The following is an 11,331-nucleotide window of genomic DNA, read 5'->3' as shown; positions in this document are numbered from 1 at the left end:
CCCCTGTGGATTTGTGCTTTCTGTTTTACTTGTAAGTAACTTTACAGGGTTTGTGTATTTTTTAAAAAAGAATCCCATGTGCCTTTTCTTCCTAGCGGCCTTATATCCATCTTACGACAAGCACAGTTAACTTATGAAATGAGAACTATGCTCTGCGGCAACCAAAGGTTGGGCCTGATTCCTGCTTGCCTTACTTATGCAAGCAGTCCCATTGAAACCAGTGTGGCTGCTCAGATAAATAAGGAAAGTGTGTTATTGGTCACTTGGGGTTAAATTGCCCCATTGGTGCAACAGTGGGGGAGAATAAATCCTTGGAGACAGGATACTCTTAACAGGCAGAGATATGTATAAAAATGTGATTCCCCCCACATCCCATGAGATGACGTGTTGAGTTGCAGTGGTTTCGCTAAGAGATCATACTAGACCAAGGGTGTAAAATGTCAGGCCCGTGGGCCATATCCAGCCTGCTTGGGGTCCCAGGCTGGCTCTCCCAGGTTCCTCAGATGACCACACCTTCTTTCCCCTGACTGCCAATTGTTTGGTGGTTTCCCAGCTGTTGTGCAGTTTTTCCCCCAATCCAAAAAGTTGACATCCCTCCTCTAAGGCTCAGCTATTAGCTGTAAGAGTTTTAAGCTAAAATATGGTGCTATTTTGGCTCCGCCCATACTGGAATCCAACCTCTAAGAGGGTCTCCAAAATGGAATTCACCCCTGAGGGTGAAAGACATTCGACACCCCTATGCTAGACCAATAAGGGAGCAATCCTATGTGGAGAGGTGGCTGCCTCCGAACTCAGAGGTGACCGCCTATCCAATGCAGGCCAGGATGAGCGCAGAGGGGATAATCTCCACACTCCAGCCACCCTGCATTTGGGGCTAGATGGACGATTTTGGCTGGATTGCAACTCCCAATTGTTCCAAGCTGTGGGACATTGGAGCAGGGGGTGGGAAGGCCGGACAATGCATAGGAAGCGTCGTACCAGCACTCTCACACTCCCCACCCCCAGGAACAGCACCTTTTGCCCTGCTCTGCACTGCTCTTGCGAACACAGAGCCCACGGATGATCCGCACCGCCTACGAGGCAGTGGGGGAGGGGGTGGGAAGGTGGTTCTCCAGGACCCAACCTCGGAGCACAGGCTCCAAGGTTGGTTCCCAGAAACCAGCCAATCCTGTTGCTGTCTAGCCGCTGGGTAGCGGCCATAGGATTGCACCCTAAACCATTTTGGGTGTAACAGTGACTTTGCCTCCCAGTTTTAATTTGTAAAAACATTAAGTAGGATCCTGTTCATCCCCCTTAACCTAACCTGGTTTAGCTAGTGGCAGAAAGTATCCTGGTGTTGGCATGTTTTCTTGACCAGTGGTAGCAAGGGGATTAATTTTCTGTGTATCCTGGTCAGATCTGCTTTTGTGAAGCTTTTATTGCTATCAGGATGGTGGGGAGAGGGAGACAAGGAGGGAGGGTTTATATCGGGTGCAGCACCTCAGGCCAAAATATAGTCTGCTTGGGGTCCAAATCCAGCCCGCCTGGGGTCCCAATCCAGCCCGCCTGGGGTCCCAGTTTGGCCCTCCAGGGTTCCCCAGAGGGCTACGTCCTCTTTCCCCTGACTACTGATAGTTTGGTAGTTTCTTGGCTTTTGTGCCATTTTTTCCCCATTCTAAAAGATTGAAATGCCTCTCTTAAAGCTGTTACTGGCCATAAGAGCTTTATGCTAAAATAGGCTGGCCCGACCCCCTTTGCCTTCAGCCCCACCCACCATGAATGTGGCCCCCGAAATGGAATTTGGCCCTTGGGCTGAAAGAGGTTCAACACCCCTGGTTCATATAGTCTGTCTTCCAACACCCTGATGGCAGCTGGAACTAACTGGTGCAGCCTTTCCTCTTTCTTTTTCTCTTTGTTCCTCCTGATGCTTGGCAAATGGGAGTGAACTATGTACGCACGAGGAAGGAGGTCTAGAGAGGACTTAGAGGTGCACGGAATAGCAAACCAGGTGCTAAGACAGAGATGGAATGCTGTAGCTAAATTACCGGCAGAGGATGAGATGGCTAGATAGCATCACGGATGCAATGAATATGAACTTGAGCACGCTCCGGGAGAGAGCGCAGGACAGGAAGGCCTGGCGTGCTATGGTCCATGGGGTCACGAAGAGTCGGACACGACTGAACAACAACAAATATTGACTGTGGGCTAAATTGAACGTTATGCTAGTGGACTTCCACTTGTGCAACTGGAGTTTCCTTATCCCTCCTCCCGCTGCAGCAGCACCCCCCCCCCAATCTGCTCCGGAAGGTCCCCCAATCCTCTGGAGCAGATTTGGGGTGTATGCAGGGGATGAGGAAATTGGATCCGCCAGCAGTGTCCATTCTGCTAACAGAAGGACGCTATTGGCCAACCGTCCACTTAAAATTCTAGATCAGGCGAAACAGCATTTGATAAGAATTATAGGCAGGGATCATCCCTTCTTGGGTGCTTTATCCTAATGCACTCGTGGTAGTTCTGAACACTTTGAAAGCCCTTTGAATAAAGATATTGTTTGAGTGCCATCCGCAAACATTCCCCTGGCTCCTGTTGTGGTTCCCTATTGCTTTCTTGCTTTTGCAGTCCGCCTGATGCTGGGGGGAAAGATCCAGGGGCCCGACTCTTCTCGAGTTATTTTGAAGAAATAGACAATATTAGAAGGCAAGGAGGCCAAAAAAAGGAATGGGTCCAGCCCTTTTAAAATAGGTGCACAGAGTTAAGTGATCACAGCCCTCCCCGATTTGCCCTCCAGATGTGTTGAATTGCAACTCCCAATTGTTCCAAGCCAGCACAGCCAATTTGGAAGATGTACGCAGAAGCTTGCTGTGAATTTAGAGACAATTAATACTTTCCAGACATGCCATACTGCAGTGGTAACTTGGCTGATAACCTTCTGGCTGTCGTATCTTGATGGCAATTAATGGTGTTGAGTGTGATCTGTTAACTGGTAGCTTCCCCCATCCTTCATTTCATTTAAAGAACTCTAGAAGATTGTCCGAAGGTGCAATCCTATGCATGTTTAGGCAGAAAAATGCCTACAATTCCCAGCATTCTCCAGCCAGCATGGTTGGCTGAGGAATGCTGGGAGCTGTAGGGCTTTTTTCTGTCTAAAAAGCACAGGATTGCACCCTAGTAGGCTTCAGGTGGTCTAAATGGCTGTCTTGGATCCAGTCTGAGCACATGTCCTGGAGCAGACTTCCCCAATCTGGTGCCCTCCAGATGTTTTGGATTTTATTTATTACATTTATATCCCACCTTTCCTCAGCCATACATGATTCTCCCTCCACACCCCACACCCCGTTTTATCTTCACCACAACCCAGTGAGGTAGGTTAAGCTGAAAGATAGAGGCTAGCCCAGGGTCACAAAGTGCGCTCATGGCTGAGTGGGGATGTGAACCTGGGTTTCCTCCAGTACAGGCTTCACAAACCTGATGCATTCCAGATGTTTTGGACTACAACTCCCATGGCCAATGGCCGGGAATGCTGGGAGTTGTAGTCCAAAACATTTGAAGGGCACCAGGTTGGGGAAGGGGCCTCTGGAGATTAAGAACCCCAGAATTCTTGTCTACATAGAAACAGGGTTGCCTTTGATCATTTGCTACATGCCTTTGATCTTAAAAGGATGTTCTAAACCAGCCTATGCCAATCTGGCACACTCTAAATGTGTTCGAGAGCACCAGGTCACCTCTAGCCAGACACAAAAGGAAAGGGCATGTTTTCCATAATGCTATACCAGAACTCTTTTAAGGGTCCAAAATATACATGCCTCTTGTCAACTGTGAGGGCTACATGGGTGTAAAATTCAGCATGAGTCCCTTTAAACTACACAGCAACAGGGAAAGGATTTGCCTTCCTTTTCCAAGTACTTTTTAAGGGCATGCACTGAATGATTACATATGCAACCACGCCCTTCAGACAGGAGAGGGCCTGTGTTTTGTACTCGGAGACAGAATGTAAACTGAGAACTGGCCTTATTCGTAATGAGGAACCTGTTTGTGGGTACTCGTGTACCTCCTCTTCCAGCCCAACCAGCAACACCCTTCCTGAATCTTTGCCAGAGGGCCTTTCACACAACCTCCTTCCCAGAATCCTTGATCTGGAAATGCCTGTGGCTGAGAACTGTACATCTCTTGATTTCGACACTTCTGACGGATGTACTTTTAGGCCTGGTTCACACATGCAAATGTGCATCGCTGCTGACTGAACTATCAAGGGATGACTTGCACGTGTGAATAGAAGCCATCACAGGTATGATGCAGCAGATAGAGCAGTCATATCACCTCAGTAGCAACACTGTTCACATGCTAAACTGCCAGGTGTCAAAGGCTGGCTCACACATGCCTGCGTACTGCTTGTGTTTTCTACGCTTGATTGCTTGAGTGTCTGAACTGACCCCGTATGAAAAGCATTGGGTTTTGAGGTGTTATGAGAGTTTTATGTGTGGTATGGGGTGGAGCCATAGTTCAGTGGTAGAGCACCTGCTCTGCATTCAGAAGGACCCAGGTTCAATTTTCAGCATCTCTCGGTAGGAATCCTGCCTGAAACCCCAGAGAGACGCTGCCGGTCAGTGTCAGCACTACTGGGATAGGTGGACCAACATTCTGACTCTGTGTAAGGCAGTTTCTTGTGTTTCTGCATCCCTGGTTCATCTACGCGTGCATCGCACCAGCACAGTCTCATGCGTACGTGTAGTGTGCTCTGCCACTGAACTTCTGTCCTGCCCCCCAAGTATTCTAGGACTATGGTTGCATTTCTGGCATCCCTTATGTTGTATAATTTTCCTTGGACTGTCTGGTTTTTGAGCGCATCTCGGTTCTTGTTAGTGGCCAACCTGGCCAGGTTCCTTATCTTGCTTCAGGTCCCCTTACACTTACTTCTTCGTTTTGAATTCTTCTGGAAAGTTTGCAGATTCCATCCCTCCTGTTAAAAAGTGCCAACTATTTGGGTTTGTTCTTTCAAATCAGACAGAGTCTGGTTCCAGAGGTTATTGTGAGGCCAATGTTTTGTTACGCAGAGGTTATCTTGGGGGAAGGAGGGGCATTTAACAAATACATTGGATGACGCGCTAGAGGAACTGGATCTGCCATACGATGGCTTTGTGGTTCTGCCAGCGCATGTAGCTACTGAGTCTTGCTCTATTTTTCTACTGACCTGCTTTACTAAGACTCTTGCTGCAGCACCAGTTGTTGCAGAAAACGGTGTTTCCCATAGCAAGCCAGTAAAGTATGAATGAACTACATGCTTGTAGAACCATCCTTAAAACACTTCTGTATATATGCATCTGGGAACCCTGATTAGGCCAGAATTTCTCACGCCCATGTACATGCATGTATTATGTCCACATACATGAACACCAGTGCTTCCCCCAGCAATTGCAGCATGTGGAGCTGCCGTGATTTTGACAAATATAACGTTGTGCATTGCAGAGAAGTCCCTCTTTCTACCAACAGGGTTGGGGAGCAGATGTACACGGCGCAAACAATAGCTCTTTGGCGTGTACAGTACACAGATGCATATGGGCCAGACACATCGTTCTGCTAATCACGCATAGTGTAGCAATGCGTGGTAGTTTCCCTTACTCTTGTGTAAGCCCACGTGGCCCGGATTTGGATCAGGACCACAGTGCTCCAGGAGAGGGGGGTTAAACCCCCACACCTGTCAGCCCCCAATAACTCTGCGGTCCCAATCTGAATCGGGACAGTATGTGCCTACACAAAAGTCAGGAAATCACACTAGGCACGATTAGCAGAATGTTTATTTTGACCCTAAGCCTGTGCCCATTTAGATTGGATAAATTTCTCACACCATCTCCCTCCCTCTCTATATAGGAAGGGATGGGAATTTGAAAAGAATGACCAATTAGTGGCATTCTCCTCTGGATAATCTTCATCACCTCTTAAGAAAGGCTTGCAGGATGCACATTGAGAGAAAGCCTTTTGTACACCTACAGCCGGTCTGCCTGTGGAGAAGAACCGTGTTGTGCAGTTTATCCCTGGGCTGTACCACTACAGACTTTGCTTTGTGGAATCTCATGTTTGCTACCCCATGACAAGGGAAACTTACTTTCCCTATGCACAGGAAAGCTAGCATGTCAGGAGGAAGTCTTGCTGCTAGTTTTGTACATGCAGAGATTACTTGTTTTCCTCTAAGGAAGCAGTTTTCAAAGATTAAAGTGGTACAGTCCAAGAAAAGGTGTACCACGTGATTCTTCGGCACGTGTAGTCCAGGCTTCAGCTCTATTTAAGAGGCTTTCTAAAGTCACTGCCTAGAGCTCCTTAAATGTCTGAACCAATAAGTTGTTGTGGCCCCTGTCTGGTGGGCAAGGCAGTTTAGCACATAGAATCATAGAATAGTAGGGTTGGAAGGGGCCTACAAGGCCATCGAGTCCAACCCCCTGCTCAATGCAGGAATCCAAGTCAGAGCATCCCTGACAAATGGCTGTCCAGCCTCGTCTTGAAGGCCTCCAGTGTGGGAGAGCCCACCACCTCCCCAGGCAATTGGTTCCATTGTCGTATTGCTCTGACAGTCAGGAAGTTTTTCCTGATGTTCAGCCGGAATCTGGCTTCCTGTAACTTGAGCCCATTATTCCGTGTCCTGCACTCTGGGATGATCAAGAAGAGATCCTGGCCTTCTTCTCTGTGACAACCTTTCAACATGGTTGTCCTGACCCCAGAAGTGAAACCTAGTTTTACTTCCTGCAGCTGCATTCATGAAAACTAAGCTGCCCTCTCCTTTGTAGGTGGGAGAACATCAGTGTGACAACAGTGCGTAGGGCAGAGTGTGGTTGATGGAGAGCTCCAGTCACCAGTATTCCTAATATGCAGAGAGGCATTGGCTTAAAATGGTTCTGTTGATAACCTGTTCTAACATGAATGAATTCGTCCATTACAAGCAGTCTATTAGAAAAATTCACCGCATTGTACTCTTTTTAAAAAAATATCTTTAAAATTAAGCAATTCAGGAAACATTTGAAACCTATTTGTCCTTCTCCATGTGACCTAAATAATTATGATCTCATGGTTTCTGTAAGCACATAGGAACAATGCCAAATCATTGGTGGTTTGCTGGTTTTTATACAGGTATATTTTAAAGAGATTTTCAGCGCTGCTCGGTAACATAGAAAACTGCTTTTCCGTTACTTGTAATTCAGAATGGGTGCCCCTTCTATTTTAATGCCCCAGACACAGTTAATTATTCATGGCAACCATAAAGGCCGATCCATACAGCTCCCTCAAACTCATCATCCCATTGGGAAAACTCAGCTCATTAAGTGCTGATTCCCACAACCATTTTTAACATGGGGAGCATTACCACAGGGTAGTGGGAACTATTGAGATGCAGTAGTTTGTTGTCTTACCTTACAAGGGGTTCTCACTGGACCCACTTTACTGTACAAAATGTAGGTAGAAAAATTACCTTGTGGTGGCTTTTCCATCTACAAAATAGCCATGTGAACATTAATGCACATAGCTGCATCCCAGCAGCTACAAGGACAGCAGTAAACTGGATTGTAAGTACTACATTGGAAGTGGTTGAGTATCTTCCAAGATGAAGTCTTTAAGAAATATGAAATATAATTACAAGCACACACAGGTATGTGGTAAAACTGACAGGTATCTCTGTCTCTATTTGTGCTGCAATTTGGCTTGGAACAAATGATTAACTTATCTTTGCAAAGAGGAAAATATGTCTAAACTAGCCTCCCCCATCCTGGTGGCTATGCTGGCTGGAGATGATGGGAGTTGTAGTCCAACACATCTAGAGGGCACCAGGTTGGGGAAGGGATGGTCTAAAAAATAGGTAACACATTGTAAAACCAAATGATAGGTTGTGAGAATGACAAATCTTGTCAAAATATTACTGTATTTCTCCTAAATGTATCTTCTAAAATTTGGAATTGCTCCAAAGCAGTTAGACCTGAAACGAAAAATTGTTTGCTCTTGCATTGCTGACAATACCTGACAGATTTGATCGTTAAAATCTAGATTTCCAAATTCACAAAAGATATTGGCAAAAAAAACCCAAGATTTTGAGTTTGCTAGTGGATTTGAACATGCTACCTTAATTCACACTCAAACCATGACCTTAGTATGTGGGGTGGTTCTGTGTACAGCACTTTCCCCGGCATTGAACTCAATGGGACAATCCCCTCACACATCCACCTTGGAGATGGAGCTTTGCTTTGTGACGACAACATTACTATAATTTCAAGCAGAATTATTGAGAGAGAAATCACCCAAAGAACATAAAGAAACTTGGCTTCTGTAGAAAACATGAGCAATACTACAAATCCATGTATATGAAGACCCAAAGACTAGATTTTGCCATTTAATCCCTGTAAGGCCTTGTTCATTAAATCCACAGAACTGAAATGCATATTTTTGTGATTAGAGGGATATGTGTTTTTTGTGGTCTTCACAATCCCTAAATTTATTGTGGTGGTTCGGAAGTATTAATTTTGAAACTGAGTACATCCCGTGTTTTTTTTTTAAGACAAATCCAGAAATAATTTGCAAATTCTGGCAAGAAAGGCTTTTGTCAACAATGTGTCCTATGTGTATTTCTTGGTAGCCAGCTTTCAAGTAATGGCTATTGATGAACTTACTCCAAGTAGGCCCGAATGGGGGAGTGCGGGAGCCTTCCTTTGCTGTGTTCATGAAGATGCATGGTAAATGCAGAGAAGGTTTTCATGTATCGTAAGTTTTTTCACCCTGAATTTCTTAGCAGCCATATCCTGAAGGATGCTTTGACATATACGTTTGGAAAGTTTCTTGTAATTTTTAAAACTTAACTTTACATTTCTCAAGTTATAAAAAAGGGGGGGGAAGCATGTGAATTTCTTAGTCTTTGGCATTTATGCTTGGAAAGTGACCCTTTTTTTGTTGCACACAAACTGTATGCCCGGAACGAACGCTTCTTTCTGTACATTGATATGGTTTTGATTGTGCCTTATGACAAAGGATGAAATCTACACAGAATGTAGATGTTAAGTGGCGGAAGTGTTTGCTGCACTGTTATGGAATGATGCATTGCGTATCACGAGAGAGATTGCTGTGCTTAACTCCCCAACCAAAGAGATTGGAAAATATGTATGTATGTTGTACTGTAATAGAGGCTTGTGCCTGGAAAATTAAGTGTTGTTGTTTTTTGTTCGTATTCTGAAATGTGAACTTATTTTTCTAAACACTATATACTGAATAAACTTTATATTTATACATAAGGTCATGTTGCAGAGCTGCTGCTTCTCATGTTAAAGTAGGAAATGCACTTTCCCTTGGGGAATAACTGTGAACAGCACAGATTTGCACTGTACACATGAGTGTGGTTATAGTCCGACAGCTTGAAAGTGCTGATCTGTCCCAGCTCAAGGGGGGACAAAAACAGCTCATTGCAGGAGCAGTTCTTTACATTATAAATCATTATTCATAGGAATGTTCTTTCTGAGAATACGAATGAGTGGCTGGAGTCATTTGTGACAAATCCCTTTATTTGTCCAAGCGTCTGCATGAGAACAACCTGGAGTCAATGAGAAACTGCAGTAGTTTTCAAGGTTCTAAAAAAAACAAAGATCCAGCAAATTTGAAGCCTGCCCTATAACATACCAAACACTCATCTGTAGTTTTGGAGTGGTGGGCAAATGGTTAGCCAGGGAAGCCTGGTTGCTATGACTGATCTTCTAACTGACGAACCCAATACATTTCTGAGGATCCCCAGAGCAGCCTGGAACACAGTTTGAAGAACAAACCATTAGTCACCAATTTAAATTGGGGGTGGGGGGCTGACAACAGACAAGTGAAATCTCCCAGGCACAGGCCCATACACATAGTAGTCATCGCTTCTTCCTCCTTTTGTCAAACTTCCTCTTGTCAAACCACAATGCTGGACGTGTTATGAACCTACCCGTACATACACTGTGATCAATATCTGAGGCGCTCCTCCGAGGGAGGTTTGGAGGACAGCAAGAGACAGGGCCATTTTGGTGGTGGCCCTCAGTTATGGACTCTCTTCCCAGCAATGCCCATCTGGTGCAAACATGGTCATCTTTTCAGTGCCAAGACTTTTCCCAGGCATTTGGTGGCATGTGATGGGCTCTTTAACACATCAGTTGAATTGTTTATGGTTGTCACTGGTATTTTTGTTGTTTTATAGGGCAGTGGTATTTTATTGGATAATTGTAACTTTTAAATTTTGCATGTTTTAGTTTTGTAAGTCACCTTGAGACTTTTGAGAAAGGCATCGAACAAATCTAATAAAATAATATCAATAATACTGAGGAAGAAGAAACTCTAAAAGTTTGTTTCCATCTTATTAGGATCCAGAGCTAGTAGGCTGTATTTGAAGGGGGGAGATTTTACAGCTTAAATTTATAACAAAAACCAACTCACACAACCACTTCTGTTGGTGGTTTATTTATTTAGCACCATCATTGTGCATGATACTTTATAGTCAGGATAGGCAACCTTTTGGGGCTGTAAGCACATCTGGCAATTTGAGAAACTCCTGGGTACCACCACAAAATGGCTGCCACAGGAGGCATGGCAAAGGACAAGTAACCTGCCCAAAAGACTGAGTACAAGCCATAGGTGGAGTCTGAGCCCCAATACGCTAAACAATTCCGTTGAGCCCACAGTTTTCAGCACCAAAAGAAACCTATTTTGCTGCAATCCCAGCTGCTGGTAAGAAAATGTGTTAATATTTTGTTTTAAGTGGGAGGGGTAGGACACCTTGGTGGGCCAAGAAAAGTCTGTCCCTGCTTGATAGAATGCAAGAAAACAGGTCCTCACCCCTACAGGCATACAATTTACAGTTCAATACAGGGGAGACAACTTAGGCTATGGAGGAAGTAGAAGCAGGGGTAAACACAAAAAAAGAATTCATTATTTCAGTTACACATACTTCAGCTTCGTTACAGAAGGACGAGGGAGTTGTACCACAAGGTTCATGATGGTGGTGGCTTTGAGGAGGAATTTGAAGGAATAGAGAAAGTGGCATTGCACAGATACTCTGGGACATAATTCCAAGCATAAGGAACAGCATGGGAGAAAGAGTGGAGGCACTTGGTGGAGAACTACGGATAGTGGTGGAACTGGAGGAAGGAAGGTCATAGGCCGGAACTGTACCAAAGTGTTGTACTCAAGTGCTGATAGACTGCTATCCTGGATCTTTGATTAAAGGGCATGGATCTTGTTGATTGTCTTTAGGCTGTTTTGATTTTGGTGTGCTCTTTATTGTGACCAGGGAATATTCCAGACTCCCAAACCCACAGAACAGGGGATGCAGAACCTCACAGAATCATAGAATAGTAGGGTTGGAAG

Source organism: Heloderma suspectum, chromosome 1 (genome assembly GCF_057233095.1).
Source record: "Heloderma suspectum isolate Gila_16-S chromosome 1, 16-S_ref, whole genome shotgun sequence".
Taxonomy (NCBI): Eukaryota; Metazoa; Chordata; class Lepidosauria; order Squamata; family Helodermatidae; genus Heloderma; species Heloderma suspectum.
This window is presented reverse-complemented; position numbering follows the sequence as displayed.